This window comes from Anas platyrhynchos, chromosome 1, assembly GCF_047663525.1.
Source record: "Anas platyrhynchos isolate ZD024472 breed Pekin duck chromosome 1, IASCAAS_PekinDuck_T2T, whole genome shotgun sequence".
Taxonomy (NCBI): domain Eukaryota; kingdom Metazoa; phylum Chordata; class Aves; order Anseriformes; family Anatidae; genus Anas; species Anas platyrhynchos.
Window position 1 is genome coordinate 78,578,286 of NC_092587.1, and position 14,422 is coordinate 78,592,707.

The 14,422-nt window shown below is 39.3% G+C and overlaps 1 long non-coding RNA gene across 1 annotated transcript in view; it reads left to right on the forward strand.

The window, feature by feature from the left end:
• Positions 1-1,779: 1,779 nt before the first annotated feature.
• Positions 1,780-14,422, forward strand: part of LOC119714454 (uncharacterized) — a 36,977-nt gene continuing 24,334 nt past the window's right edge. Inside the window, exon 1 of the long non-coding RNA XR_011806658.1 lies at positions 1,780-1,968. This is a non-coding gene — a long non-coding RNA (uncharacterized lncRNA). The remainder of the gene's footprint in view (positions 1,969-14,422) is intronic.

Sequence of the window (14,422 nt, forward strand, 5' to 3'; positions counted from 1 at the left end):
TGGTGGGAGTGGTTACCTTAGTGGACTAATGAACAAGGCTGAATTAATCATTTATATTAGGATTATCTAGTGGAGTTAAAATCTTAATACTGATGGAAATCTTAGACACCTGACATTCTTGGACCTTTTTAGAGACCTTAGAATAGAAGACTGTAGGGACTTAGTGTCTGGGATCTCTTTAGGTTTCATACCATATCAGACTATGCAAGAAAATCAATGTAATGTAGATTAAAAAAAATAATAATAATAAATAAACAAGAAGAAAAATATAAGAAGCTGTTGAAGAGCATTAATCATTTAAAAGTAATAGCTCCATGCAAACTATGTAAACTGTATGGAGTCATGAATATACAGGCTCATAATTTAGCAATTTATATGGCCAGCCACTGAGAATTCTTTCTCTCTATAGAGTCATTACAGCTTCAGGAGAAACGGCAAAATAGGAAGGAACCAGTACAAAGTAACAGTTCAGAACAAACTTGGAGGATCTCTTTAAGGACAAGTGAAAGGTGTAACAATAACACTGCTGCAAGGGCAGGAGGAAAAAGAATTGTTCTCTGTTTCCAAAAATAGCCTAGAAATACATCACTCCTCTAACTAAGAAGGAAAAGGCAAAAACAGTCATTAGTAAAATGGCTATTATGAGTGGAGTAAGTGTGTAAAGGAATCGATTCCTTGGGAACTGACAGTGTGTAGCAATTCAAAACCAGACATATGAAGATATTAGGATGATTAAAGGATAAGATATTGAGTAGTCTTTCAAAGTGGTGAGAATCAGATTGTTTTACTGAAGAGGGGGTTGGGGTTTTCTTAGGACTACATCTGAGAGCTTTTTCTATCTGTAATGCCATAATGTGAGGTTTGTAGAAAGACTCAAATCAATTTTACATGAATATTTCTGTAGAAACAATTAAACTGTACATCAGCACCCTCACAGCTAACAGATGATGGAAAAGACCTGTCTAAAGGAGAAAATGGAAATCATTTTTCTGCAGCTCTTTGCAAGCGCTAATTAAATTGTGCAGCATAGAATTAAAATTCATGGAATCATAGAAACTGGAGATAGAAAAGAGCTGCTAAGGTCATTTGTGTCCAAACCCTTCCTTCTGCCAAGTGCTTTCTCCAGCACTTTGTAACCAATTTCAAATGCTCTCTAGTTACCTAGTGCTTTTAAGAGACCTGTATTTGATTTATGCACAGTAGAAAATTATACCTTTTCTCTAGAGATGGACAATTTACCTCATTCAAACAGTTGTGTAATCAATTTCATTTACCAATTACATGTCTTCGTTAACATGCCACCACCAGGGCACTTTGGAAAGCAGAAAGTTAATGAGTTTGAGGATGGGATCAGGAGGGTCTCCTGAATGCCTTGTTTTTCCCTGACAGTCTAATAAATCTTCAGTTAGCTGAGTGTTTCTGAAGGAGGAAGCAGGTTGAGAGGATTCATTTGAGGTACTTCACCATTTGTCTGGTCCACTGTTTTACAGAGACAGTTGGGTTTTAGCAGGGTGGAGAGGGACTGACCAGTGAATGAAACTTCTTGGAAGGTGCTGGGTGATCCCTGGGAGGTGTGGGAACTGAAGTTGTGTTCTGTCTTATGTTTGGAAAGAGTTAATTTTCTGGTATGCTGCTGTGTTTTGGCTTCAGGGTGAAAACAGTGCATATAACACATCGGTTTTTTAGTTGTTGCAGAGCAGTGCTTACATGGTCAAAAATTTTCTTGCTTCTCATGCTGTCCTGCCAGCGGGGAGGCTGTGTGTGCACAAGAAGCTGGGAGGACAGCTGACTTAAATGGATCCAAGGGGTATCCTATATTATATGGTGTCATGGTCAGTAATAAAACTTGGGGGAAAGCAGGAATAAGGGGGGAACACTTACAATTATGACATTCATCTTCCCAGAAAATGGTTACATGTGTGATGGTTCCTTCTTTCCTAGAAATGGCTGAACATCTGCCTGATGAAGGTAAGCAGTGGATGAATTCCTTGTTTTGCTTAGCTTGCACATGCAGCTTTTACTTAATCTGCGCAACTGTCTTCATCTCAGCCCATGAGTTCTCTCACTTTTACCTTTCTGATTTTCTTTCCCATTTCACCTGAGGAGAGTGAGTGAGTGGCTGTGTGGTTCTTGGTTGCCTGCCAGGTTAAATCATAACACGTGGTCATCAGTCTTCAGTTTTACAGGGCATAAAATGCTGTCTTAAGAAAAGAAACTGTCCTTTAACACAACAGAAGATGTGAATTTTGCATCTTTCTGGAAATATTTCTGTTTCTAGCCTAAACCTGCAAAGCCCAAAGTGACTTTGCTCTTATATAAGCTCATCCCATACCCCTGAGGCTTGAGACTGAAAGAGTCTTTCTGAGGTCTCCAGCATCCACTCCAGAGCTTTCCAGAATGCATTTCCCCTGGGACTGGAGAGCATCTTGTCCAAAAACTTAAACGTTTATCAGCATTTTTTCAAATAGATATAAATCTTCTGTTCAAGACTCAAGCCAAAAATATAAAATTAGGCTTTCCCTGGGGATAAATTGCAGTAGTCTACAGCTGAATTTCTTTTGAAATAACTGGCATTGCCCACAGTCATAAATAAACCAGAAGGAATACAAATCTGATCTGATAAAGGCTTCCTAGGCCTAGACCACCCCCCTCGTATGACTTGTCTTGAATCTCAGCTCACCAGCCTCTTGACAAGGGTCCTGCTTTTCAAATGGTTGCCTCAAACCTAATCCTTATATGGCCTAAATTGATGTTTCTGGTGACACATATCAGTGAGAATTCTGTGCAGCACCAAGGTCTCATCTCCACCACCCGCTGAGTGCCCTGCAGCAACTCCTAAACTGGCTCTGAGAAATGGGTCTCCAGAGCTGGAGCAAGTTAAAAATGTCAACAGGGCAGCACCCCAACACAATAAACCCTGTAGCGAGGCAAATGCCATGGGCATAGCACTGTGCTGCACTACTGCTGGTACACAGCTTTCAAGACTGAGCTGGCTTCTTCTTCTAGCAGTGTGTGGTGACATGTATATGAGGCAGCAAACTCAGAGCTCACACTAGTATTTCTGTGTATCTCCCATGCTGCACCAAAACTTCTGTGCATCTCCCATGCACCATCAGATGAAACTGAGCTTGGCAAGGGATGCAAAAAATAACAAGAAGAAATTCTACAGGTACATTGCTGAGAAAAGAAAAGTCAAAGAAAGTGTACGCCCTCTGATGGATGAGAAAGGTGAACTGGTAACAGATGGCCATTGTAGAAGGTGGCCTTCTACAATGGAGTGACTGCATCAGTTGACAAGGGAAGACTGAGTAATGTCATCTACCTGGACTTAGTAAGGCCTTTGACAAGGTCCCCCAAGACATCCTGATCTCCAAATTTTAGAAAGATGAATTTGATGGGTGGACCATTTAGTGGATAAGGAATTGGCTTGAAGGCTGCACCCAGAGAGTGGTGGTCAATGGCTCTATGTCCAGGTGGAGGCCGGTGATAAACAGTGCCTCTCAGGGATCAGTCCTGGGACTGGTACTGTTGAATATCTTTATCAATGTCATAGACAGTGGGATTGATTGCACCCTCAGCAAATTTGCAGATGACACCAAGCTGAGTAGTACAGTTAATGTAACAGAAGGAAGGGATGCCATCTACTGGGACTTGGACAGTCTTGAGAAGTGGGCTCATGTGAACCTGATGAGGTTCTAAGTGCAAGGTGCTGCACCTGGGTCAGTGCAATTCCAGACATGACTACAGAGTGGGAGAAGAACTCATTGACAGCAGCCCTACAGAGAAGGACTTGGGGGTTCTATTGGACGAAAAGTTTGACATGAGCCAGCAGTGTGCCCTTGCAGGCTGGGACAACAGCAGGATGAGAGAGGTGATTGTCCCCCTCTGCTCTGCCCTTGTGAGACTTCAATTGGAGTACTACACCCAGGTCTGGGGCCCCCAACACAAGAAGGATTTGGATCTGTTAGAAGGGGTCCAGAGGAGGGCCATGAAGATGATCAGAGGATTGGAACACCTCTCCTATGAAGAAAGGCTGACAGAGCTGGGGATGTTCAGCTTGAAGAAGAAAAGGTTTAGGTGTGACCTTATTGCAGCTTTTCAATAGTTTATGAAATTATTTAAGTTTATATGGCTTATAAAAAAAGATGAAGAATAACTTTTTGCTTGGGCAGACAATGACAGGACACGGGGGAATGATTTTAAACTAAAAGAGGGGAGATTTAGATTAGATGTTAGGAGGAAATTCTTCACTCAGAGGGTGCTGAGGCACTGGAATAGGTTGCCCAGAGAAGTTGTGGAAGCCCCATCCCTGGAGGTGTTCAAGGCCAGGTTGGATAAGGCCCAGGGCAAACTGATCTAGTGGGTGGCATCCCTGCCAATGGCAGTGGGGGTGGAACGAGATTCTTAAGGTCCCTTCCAACCCAAGCCATTCTATGGTATGATTCTATGATATGATTCTAGAGTGTCTGAGGGGTTGCTATGTTTACCTTCAGTAGGATGAACAATTTACATAATCCTTCAGGTGCTTGAACACTTCTCTACATTTCTTTTACCCCCATTATCCCAGTACAAGAGAGATATAAACATACTAGAGAAAGTGCAATGACCACAAAGATGATCAAGGGACTGAAGCATCTCTTCTATCAGGAGAGGCTGAGAGATCTGGGACTGTTTAGCCTAGAAAAAAGAAGGCTCAGGGGGGAATCCTATCAATGTTTATAAACACCTGAAGGAAGGGTACAAAGAAGGTGGAGCCAGGCTCTTTTCAGTGGTGCCCATTAACAGGACAAGGAACAATGGACACACACTGGAACACAGGAGGTTCTTTGTCAACATCAGGAAGCACGTATTTACTGTGCAGGTGACTGAGCACTGAGACAGGTTGCCCTTAGTGATTGTGAAGTCTCCCTTCTTGGAGATAACCAAAAGACATATGGACATGGTCCTGGACAACCTGCTTTAGTTGGACCTTATTGAGCATTGGTTTTGGACCAGATGGCCTCCAGAAGCTCCTTTCAGACCTCAAACATTCTGTGATTCACTGGTTCTGTGATTCCAGGAATCCAGTGTGTTGTCAGTTGCATTTCATATGCACTTTCTATTGGGTTCAAATAACCCCAAAACATGGATCTATTCTGTGTCTACTTCTTTCCAGAAAGGGAACAGGTTGATGAATAAACATTTCATGGGTGACGTAAAAATAAATGTGGTTGTACTGTATAAGTGAAAAGTCAGTCATAACAACTCTGAAGATGATGACCGAGAAGACTGATTCCTATAAACCTGATCTCTCTTCTGAATGTTTTCACTCCCTTCTCCTTCTCCTTCTCCTTCTCCTTCTCCTTCTCCTTCTCCTTCTCCTTCTCCTTCTCCTTCTCCTTCTCCTTCTCCTTCTCCTTCTCCTTCTCCTTCTCCTTCTCCTTCTCCTTCTCCTTCTCCTTCTCCTTCTCCTTCTCCTTCTCCTTCTCCTTCTCCTTCTCCTTCTCCTTCTTTTTTTCTTTCCAACACAGAAAATCAATTAACAATTTGATGACATGAATAATTTCAGTTTGCTCTACATTTTTTCATGTATCCCACATAATAACCTCTGATATTTAAGAGAATTTCCATTTTAAATTTACTTGTCCTTGTTCATGTTGGTTCAAGACAATTTCAAAATGTGAGAAAATAAAAAAATAACTATACATATATGGTGATGTCTGCTCAACAAGAAATAAATGTGTAAACTCCAAGAGTATATTTTAATGAAAGCAGGCAAAAAGGCTCATATGAAAGTGTTTTCCTTATTTTATTCATATCTCATGAGATATACAGAAGTCTATTGAGGCAAAAATAAAACCGGTGTGTATAGGGGCAGCTCAAGTTCCATCAGAACCATGCTCATTCCTTTGAATTTCAGTAGACCCTCAAATAATTATTATTTCTATCAGCCTTCTGGTTCTATGATTCTATGATCTACATACGAAGCCCAGATTTACTCCTGGGTCTTAGGGCTGCTTTGGCACTAGAGAAACTGAAACACCTCTATGTAGGTGTCTTAATGCCTTGAAGTAAATGACATATTGGAGAATCTTTGTGCATTAAATATAATTCTAGCCCTAGTGGGTGTGATCCAAGTCTGATTTTTCACAGCTTTGCTTGTAACAATTCTGCATAAATTGTACATTTTTTAAAACAACATAAGTGTCCTTCATATTGTATTAAACCTGAAAAGAAAATAATGTCCTATAGGTAATTAGAAGAGTTTTTTTTTTTTTTTTTTTTTTTTTTTATTTTATTTTATTTTATTTTATTTTATTTTATTTTTACTACAAAAACCTTGTTAGCTATGTTATATGCCAGTGTAGCAGGTGAGAAGATGACTACTGCCTTTATACTGACCACCTGCTTGGTCTTTGTTGGGGGCCAACAATATTACTATGTCGCTTTGTGACAGCTCGAGAAAACTTCCAGTTCTGTGTTGTTCTTGGATTTTCTGTCAATGCTAAATAAAATTCCTCTGTTGTTGCCTTTTTTTTTCCAATGTGAAAGAGGATTATTTGGCATACAAGAGTGTTTGTGGCCTGAAGTTTAGCCAGAATAAGCTTAAGGGCAGATTTGGCTGTTTTAGAAGGATTTATTGGGTCCAAATTTTAAAATCAAGTACACAAGGGTAGGTACCTCATGAGGCAGCCTCATTCAGACAGAGACCAAATGGGGCTCTAAGCATGAGTGCAGTTCTGAGAGAGGAGTGTGGTGAAAGCAGCACCACCCTGATGATTGCTGAGAGGATTGTGACTCAGATACAAGTCTGAGTCACAGTTACTCCCTCCCTTTCCTCTGGCCAGGGAAGGTACTAATGTTCTGCTGGTGCCTTTGAGATGTAAATGATAATACTCTGTGTTGCAGAAGCCAAAAAAAACAACCAACCAAAAAAAAAAACAAAAAAAAAATAACACCACCAAAGATTAGCTCTTGCACTCTTCATGTTGCCTTGTTCTGTGTAGTCTGGTTAGGGAGGAAAAGGAACAGCATGATTAACATCAAAATGAGCACTAAAATCAGAGGCCAGTCAGTGCAAGTTCCTCTGTAGTCATCAGAGTAGGACAAGTTCCTCAAGGGCATGGTTCAGGGCAGGAGACTATGCTAGAAAATATGAGTATGTGTAGGAGTGAATATGTCTTACAGTGGACAGAATATCCATTGAAATGGACAGTCACAGCAGATTCTGTCTAGTAGTGACTGAATCTTGTATGGCAATAATGACTGAAATCAAAGGATTAATAAAGGCAAGTAGAAACTCCTACATATTCAGATAAACTTAATTGCCTAGAAGAACATACACATTAGAGTGAATAAATTAATATACAATCATATAGTTTAAATCTAAGATAAGGCAATACCTACTGAAATATGTGGTCTCTGTATTAACATTGGCTTTTATCTTATTATTTTATTTTATTTTATTTTATTTTATTTTATTTTATTTTATTTTATTTTATTTTATTTTATTTTATTTTATTTTATTTTATTTTTAATAGGGCTTGGAAAATAATACCATAAGTGTTGTCAGTGTTGAGAATGCCTATAGAGGCATTCAGTTCTCCATTTTGGTCCTCCTCTAGCTTCCATTGGTCTTTATGCTCTGAAGGTGGCATCTAATTCTCCAGTCATCTCTTTCTTAAGATGACATTGTGTACCTGTGTTCTTGATTGCTCTATCTGCAAAGCAGAACTGCCTAAGTTTTTAACTACTATGTGACTTTTTTTTTTCTTAAAACCAAACAAAACCCAAACAAAAACACAAAACAACAACAACAACAACAAATCATTCATTTGTTTCTAATGAGTCACATTAACATATCCCTGATGGACATGTATTTTATCATTTTTCCTGGTTTTATGCGTCTGGGATTCTGGTGTCATTTTGACTCTTTCTCCTGTTTCTGGAATACTTTTTTTTTTTTCTTATTGTAAAGTTGTTGAGTGCAATCCTGTCTGTTCAGCAACCTCACAATACCATATAATTTTTCTGGTAATCAATACTGTGAATGATTCAAATCGTTATTGTCCAGTGCTACTTAGAATAACAAAAGTCCATTTACCCAGAATTACCCCAGAATCAATGGCAGATGGATTCCTTGGGTTCCCTGACAGATTAGAAATCATATTCAATTTAGTTCTGGAGATATTAATTTTTACTTCCTTGGCAACTAGCAGATCAAATTCCTTTCAACAGCATAATTCAAAAACTTAATAGTTTCCTGATCACCAAAGTTTTTCAGACACACAGTAATAACAGTTCATGAAATGAAATGTTGTGACAGAGGTTACTGACAGTTACTGACAGCCTTATTGCATGAATACATAATAGCATTCAAAATTTCCTTTGGCTTGCACAATTCTCACTCCTTTGCTACTACAGTGATTACAAATGTTCTGGTCTTGCTCAGGAAATGTACAAGTGAAGCTCAGAATGATAGAATGAGACATTAAATATACACACACTCGTGTACATGCCCATTTATATCAATTCAAAGATTCCATTTCAGGTATAAAACTGCTTAGAAATGCTTTGAAAAGCAGCAGAACAGAGAGTAGGAAAAGCTGAAATTGCTGCAGTGATGAGGTGAAGTTGTACCACTATATGGAAAACATGTATTGCTCATTCTGTTGCTTACTGTTTCAGTTCAGGACCTCAGTTCTTTAAATCTTCCCCCCAGATGTGAAAAACAAACAAAAAATTTAATTTCATCCTTTGCCTTACAACATCTGACCCTTATCTGCTACTTCATGGCAGATTATTTTAATAATCCAGATGTATATAGTTTCTCAAAGGGATGGAAAATACTCCTGGCAAATCTATGCCAGTTATAGAAAAGAACATAAGATTTGTTGAGCCCAGCAAGCTATACAAATGTGCACATAATAACTTCTTTGCTTTGTTTGTTAGTCTGTTTACTGATTTTAGTTTGCTTTAGATAAAATGCATGAGAAACCTTTGAGCTAGCAGGGGAATTATGAGTTCTCCTTTCCCAAACAACTCATAGTCTACTGGCAAGACTGAACTTTGCTTCATCTCCTTCCCTTTAAAGCTATGAACTAGAGCAGAACGGCTACCGCAGGAGAGTGTTGGAAGCCCTTTCACTTCCCAACAATTAGTTTATAGACTGGTGATTAAGGCACTCTCACAGAAACTAGAACCATAGAATCATAGAATAACCTGAGTTGGAAGGGACCCACAAGGATCATCTAGTCCAACTCCTGGCACCACACAGGTCTGCCCAAAAATTCAGACCATATGACTAAGTGCACAGTCCAAACACTTCTTAAACTATGACAAGATTGGTGCCATGACTGCCTCCCTGGGGAGCCTGTTCCAGTGTGCAACAACCCTATTGATGAAGATCCTCTTCCTGATACCCAGCCTGAACCTCCCCTGTCGCAGCTTGACTCCATTCTCGCAGGTCCTATCACTGGACACTAAAGAGAATAGATCAGCACCTGCCCCTCCACTCCCCCTCGTGAGAAAGCTGTAGACTGCAATGAGGTTTCCCCTCAGCCTTCTTTTTTCCAGGCTGAACAGGCCTAGTGATCTCAGCTGCTCCTCATACATCTTCCCCTCTAAGCCCTTCACCATCTTTGTAGCTCTTCTCCGGACACTCTCCAACAGCTTCATATCCTTTTTGTACTGTGGTGCCCAGAACAGCACACAGTACTTGAGGTGAGGCTGCACCAGCGTGGAATAGAGCTGGACAATCACAAATTTACTGTGGATCCCATCCACAAGAATGCACCTTCCTGTTAGATCATTCAGTGCTGACAAGTGTAGCATTCAAGCCCTTTGTAAAGGCAAGCCACAATCTCTGTTTTAATTCCTTATCTTGAAAATGGACATGCTGTGCAGATCTGTTCAGAGAAGAATTACAAAAAATATACAGCTCTCAAATACTGCAATAACCAAAGTGTCTAAATAAAAGAGATTGATACATAGTTTCAGTATAGCTGAACAATTAATTCATACCAGTTTACTCAGCATCTCCTGCAAATTCTCTGTAATACACCAGAGCTTTATTTGAATTAGTCAGAGGTACTCATCTTGAATCCATGTACTTAAATCCATATATTGTATTACTCTCTAGACACAGAGCTGACAGTACGCTATTAGAAGCATGTTTCGTTCTGTTTTGTTTTTCTGTAATAAACTGTTTTACATTATTCAAGGCTATATTTAGCCAATGAAATAAACCTTCCTTGTTGAATATACTTTGTTTTAGAGTCCTAAAAAGTTTGCCTCCATTTACTGTTTCCTTTTAATAATTAATTAAATTGTTTTTCCTCACTCTAATTCTGTTAAAATATCCCTTCTGCTCTGAAGATACTTCTGTGATATAGCAGTTCTGCCATACCAACCACCATAACTCTCTGAACAGGAAAAGATATTATATGCATTGATAGTTTTCCAGATGAAGCAAATTCTCAAGAAAAACTAAGTTTATGTCACAGTGAATGCAAAAATGTTACACTGTTACTAAGTGCTACTTCCACAGAACTGTCTCAAACTCCTCCAGTGGGAAGTAAACAGACATTTCTCATGATGACTCCTTTTTTTTTTTTTTTTCATAAACTTTGAATGCTGCTTCAGATATCTTTTAGCATTCAAACATTGTGTGGATCTACTGTCCAGGGATGGCAAGTGTTTCATTCTGATTAGCCTGAGGATGTAGTCACTGATGTGTGCAAAGTAAAGGAACATGTTGCATCTTAGAAGAAAATGTTAATTGCGACAAGGCAGGATTTAAAATTCCTGTTACTTTAAAATATTTGGAGATTACTATCTTCCCTTCTACAGCTGAATAGGGCAGGGGAACCATTAAAGCCTTAGAGTTTCCAGGAAACAGCTTTGTCAGTGTTAGAATGTCTAGAAACTCTATGCAACTTAGATAAACAAGTTTGTGTCTTGTATAAACTATTTTAGGATATCTTTTTTTTTTTTTTTTAATGGCAAAATATTTCTTTTTGTCAGCATACATTTGTGAAAGTAAATAACTTGTAGAAAGGTGATTTCTTACAGTGATTTTTTCTTTACTACTTTACTTCTTTGCCTTTTAGACTCGACCTTTTGTACCATTATACACTGACAAAGACTTTTTTTTTTTTTTTTTTTCCCAGACAGCTTGAATTTGTTCTCCATATTTAAATGATTAGACCTGTTTACATGGGATTGGAAATGACCTATGCTTAGACATAGCAACACAATAAAATCTTGAATACAATCATATACAAACATAACCCTCAGATTTTCCTTTCAGTCTTGTCATATACAAGGAATAAATGAGCAAAAAGGGATTTCCTGGAAAATGTCAGTTAATGCTGACATTTAAAATGAAGAATATCTAGCAAGCAGAGGGAGTCACTCACACTGTACTACTATAATATGCAGTTTTCTGTGCTTACAGATTATTCATTTGTATTAAATAAATCAGCAATTACTGTCCTTCCAGGAAAATGATCTCATTTCTTGGGTACCAATGCAAAGAGCAAAATATAATGACTCAGATAGATGATGGATAGGGGTGTATTCCGAAGTCACTCAAACCTGAAGGTGGTAAGCATTAAAAAAGCAGGACTGAATATTCATATTATTAAAAAACAAACAAACAAACAAGCAAACAACAGGTGAGATTTCAGTGCTGAGGTTTAGAATAAGATAGAGGTTTAAAAATTAGTCGAGCTGATAGGTGACCGAACTGAAAACTCAGCTGCTACACTGAGCATTTCCAGAGCTAAACCTGGGGATTTTAGAGCTAATTGAAGATCTGTTTAACAAACGTTACTTGGAAGCTCTCTGTAAGGTTTCCAAGCCAGAGCAGCTGTACATGTGTGATTACTTTCAAAGGAGGGGAGAGACAAGGATTAGGACAGGTATTTCAGCTGCTCCTCATTAACCTCACCAAACAGCAAATTGGAAATCAACAGAGTACATTCTAGCTGAAATTCAAAGTGGAAGTGGTAATCAGAAGGCTAGACTGACAAGTTCTGGCAAGTTGGGAGGGCATTGCTAGGGAAAGTGCTGGCAGCTACAAAGCTAAGGGACTTTCTTCTCTTTCCTGCTTTCTCCCAACCCCTAACCCTTCATTTACTCCCAAGAGTAGTTGTTTCATTTAATCTATGAGATTTTGATTGCTGAGGTTCATTCACTTCTATGCATGCAAGGGAACAGACAAATGCAGAAGCTAGTAGGACATGGAAAGCTGAGAATCTAAGTAACCTAAGGAAAAATTTTGGTTTGCAGTGGGGAAGAATGAGTACATGAGTGAAAGAAAACAGACAACAGAGCAGTAACTGAAGGTCAGGTTCATTCTGGAGGAGATGACAAGCTATGTAGTGGTGAAGCACAGGTACCCAGTGGTGTGTCTTATTATGTATATAATTAGAAACCACGTGACTTCTGCTCTGGCTGAAGTCAATGGCAGCAAAAGCTATGCTTGCTCTGTGCTGTGGTTAACTCCATATGAACTTCAACAGTGGTGTATTAGGAAGTCTATTGAGACACAAGGGACATGGATCAGTTATGTTGCAATGCAGAACTTAAGTTGTCAACAAAGAAGGAGCAGCACTGAGACAGAGAAACACCTTTTGCTGCGTTTGTACAAGGAGCCATTGTCATTCCAGAAAGTTCTTTTCCTGCAGTCAGGGTACATACGGATACACCAGTGACGCTTTCCTTCATAGTACTTCTCTGTATTGCCTTCCCTGGGGATACAGATTGCTTCTTGAAATACCTCTTTTAAGCTTGTTGAGGTCTTGATATAAGTTTTGCAGTACCTGAAAACAAGTCCCTGGTGTTCACCTAGACACTGATCAGCCTGCAAGGTCGAAAGGCACACTTCTCAGGCTTGATGAAATGGGAAATACATTTTGGGTTTGTAGTAAAATGAAACTGTTTCCTGTTCCTGCCTGTAAACATTCCATAGGAAATTGAGGCAGTTTTCAATGGAGACTAGGAAACCACCAGTAACCAGGAAAAGTTGCTATTACTGTGGAAAATGACAAACTTCTGCTTATTGCAAATGAATTGAAATGTACACTTTTATCCAGGGGGGTGGAATTACACCCTTTGCACAGAGAACAGCTGCATATGCTGGTGGGAATTGCAAAGTTTTGGCCTGGATCCAATTTGATAATACTCAAAGAAAAGTTTTTGTTGTTGTTGTTGTTATTGTTTGTTTTCTTTTCTTTGAATATGAATGCTTCCAAAACAAAATTCAGTCACTGGACCATCAGCCTTGCAAGGTTCTGAGTATTCTGGCTCTGATCCAAAACAGCACTTAAGTGCATGCTTAATTTTGAGGGCATAATTAGTCTTGCCAATTTCACTGGGGCTATTGACATGCTTAAAGTTAAGCATGCGATTAAGTCCACTGCTTCAAGAATGCTTAGCCCTTTGTAGGATTAAGCCCAGCTCTACAGTACACAAATGATCTTTTGTTCTGTCCTGAATGACTAGGACAAGCAATGGAAGAAATAAGCAACATTCTCTAAAATAAATAATAATTCTGCTGATCACAGAGATAGTACACACAATATTGACACTGAAACTGTCATCACATTTTATCAGCAACATTTTAGCAGCACAAATTAGACAATTCACTTCCATGAACCATGTCTCCATTATCTCTTTTTACCTGAAATCTCTCATTGGTTATGTCCTATATGATGTTGTGTGCTGCATTAGCTGTCCATAATGTCAGCATAACGCTGCTTACACAGACCCACAGGCACCTTCAATATCATGCACCTCTACACTCAAGAATCACCCAGTTAGTGCTGAGCAAGCTGCTGTGTCTGTCCGATACTACAGTATCACACAGGGACACTGACATGCAATGTAACATAAAGTGATGCTGGTGGTGTGACGATCCTGTCACAGGCTTGAGCTTCACTCATCGCTACCACAGCGTATCCCCTTCTAGTGACAGGGCTGAGTGAGATCATTAACTTAGCTCTGACAGAAGCCAGCGGTTTCCTACGCAAGGAGTATAAGAAATGAAAAAGAATGCAGTGATGTTTCTTCACCTTCTGTCATCCTGGCAGTTTCCGGTCAGGAGGTCTTACTGATACAGAAGTACTGACATCTTAAAGCAGTAAGGTTCACACAATTTATGCATAGAGTTGTTCTTTTCATTGTGGCCAGTACTGTTAGTGACTGGTAGCAGGGGATTTTTCATAGCAGGCCTTTATAAAGCAGCAATGGAAATGTCAGTGGTTGCACGCATTTTCCTCTATAATGTTCCCAGTTTTGGTAACATGGGCAGATTTGAAATATGGCTGCAATAGTGGTAAGGTGTCAGAAAGAAAGATAGTGGAAGGAACAGATTTTCATGTTGAACTGCAGTTGTAGGCTTGATCTGTAGGCTGAATCAAAGAGCCACTGATGTTCA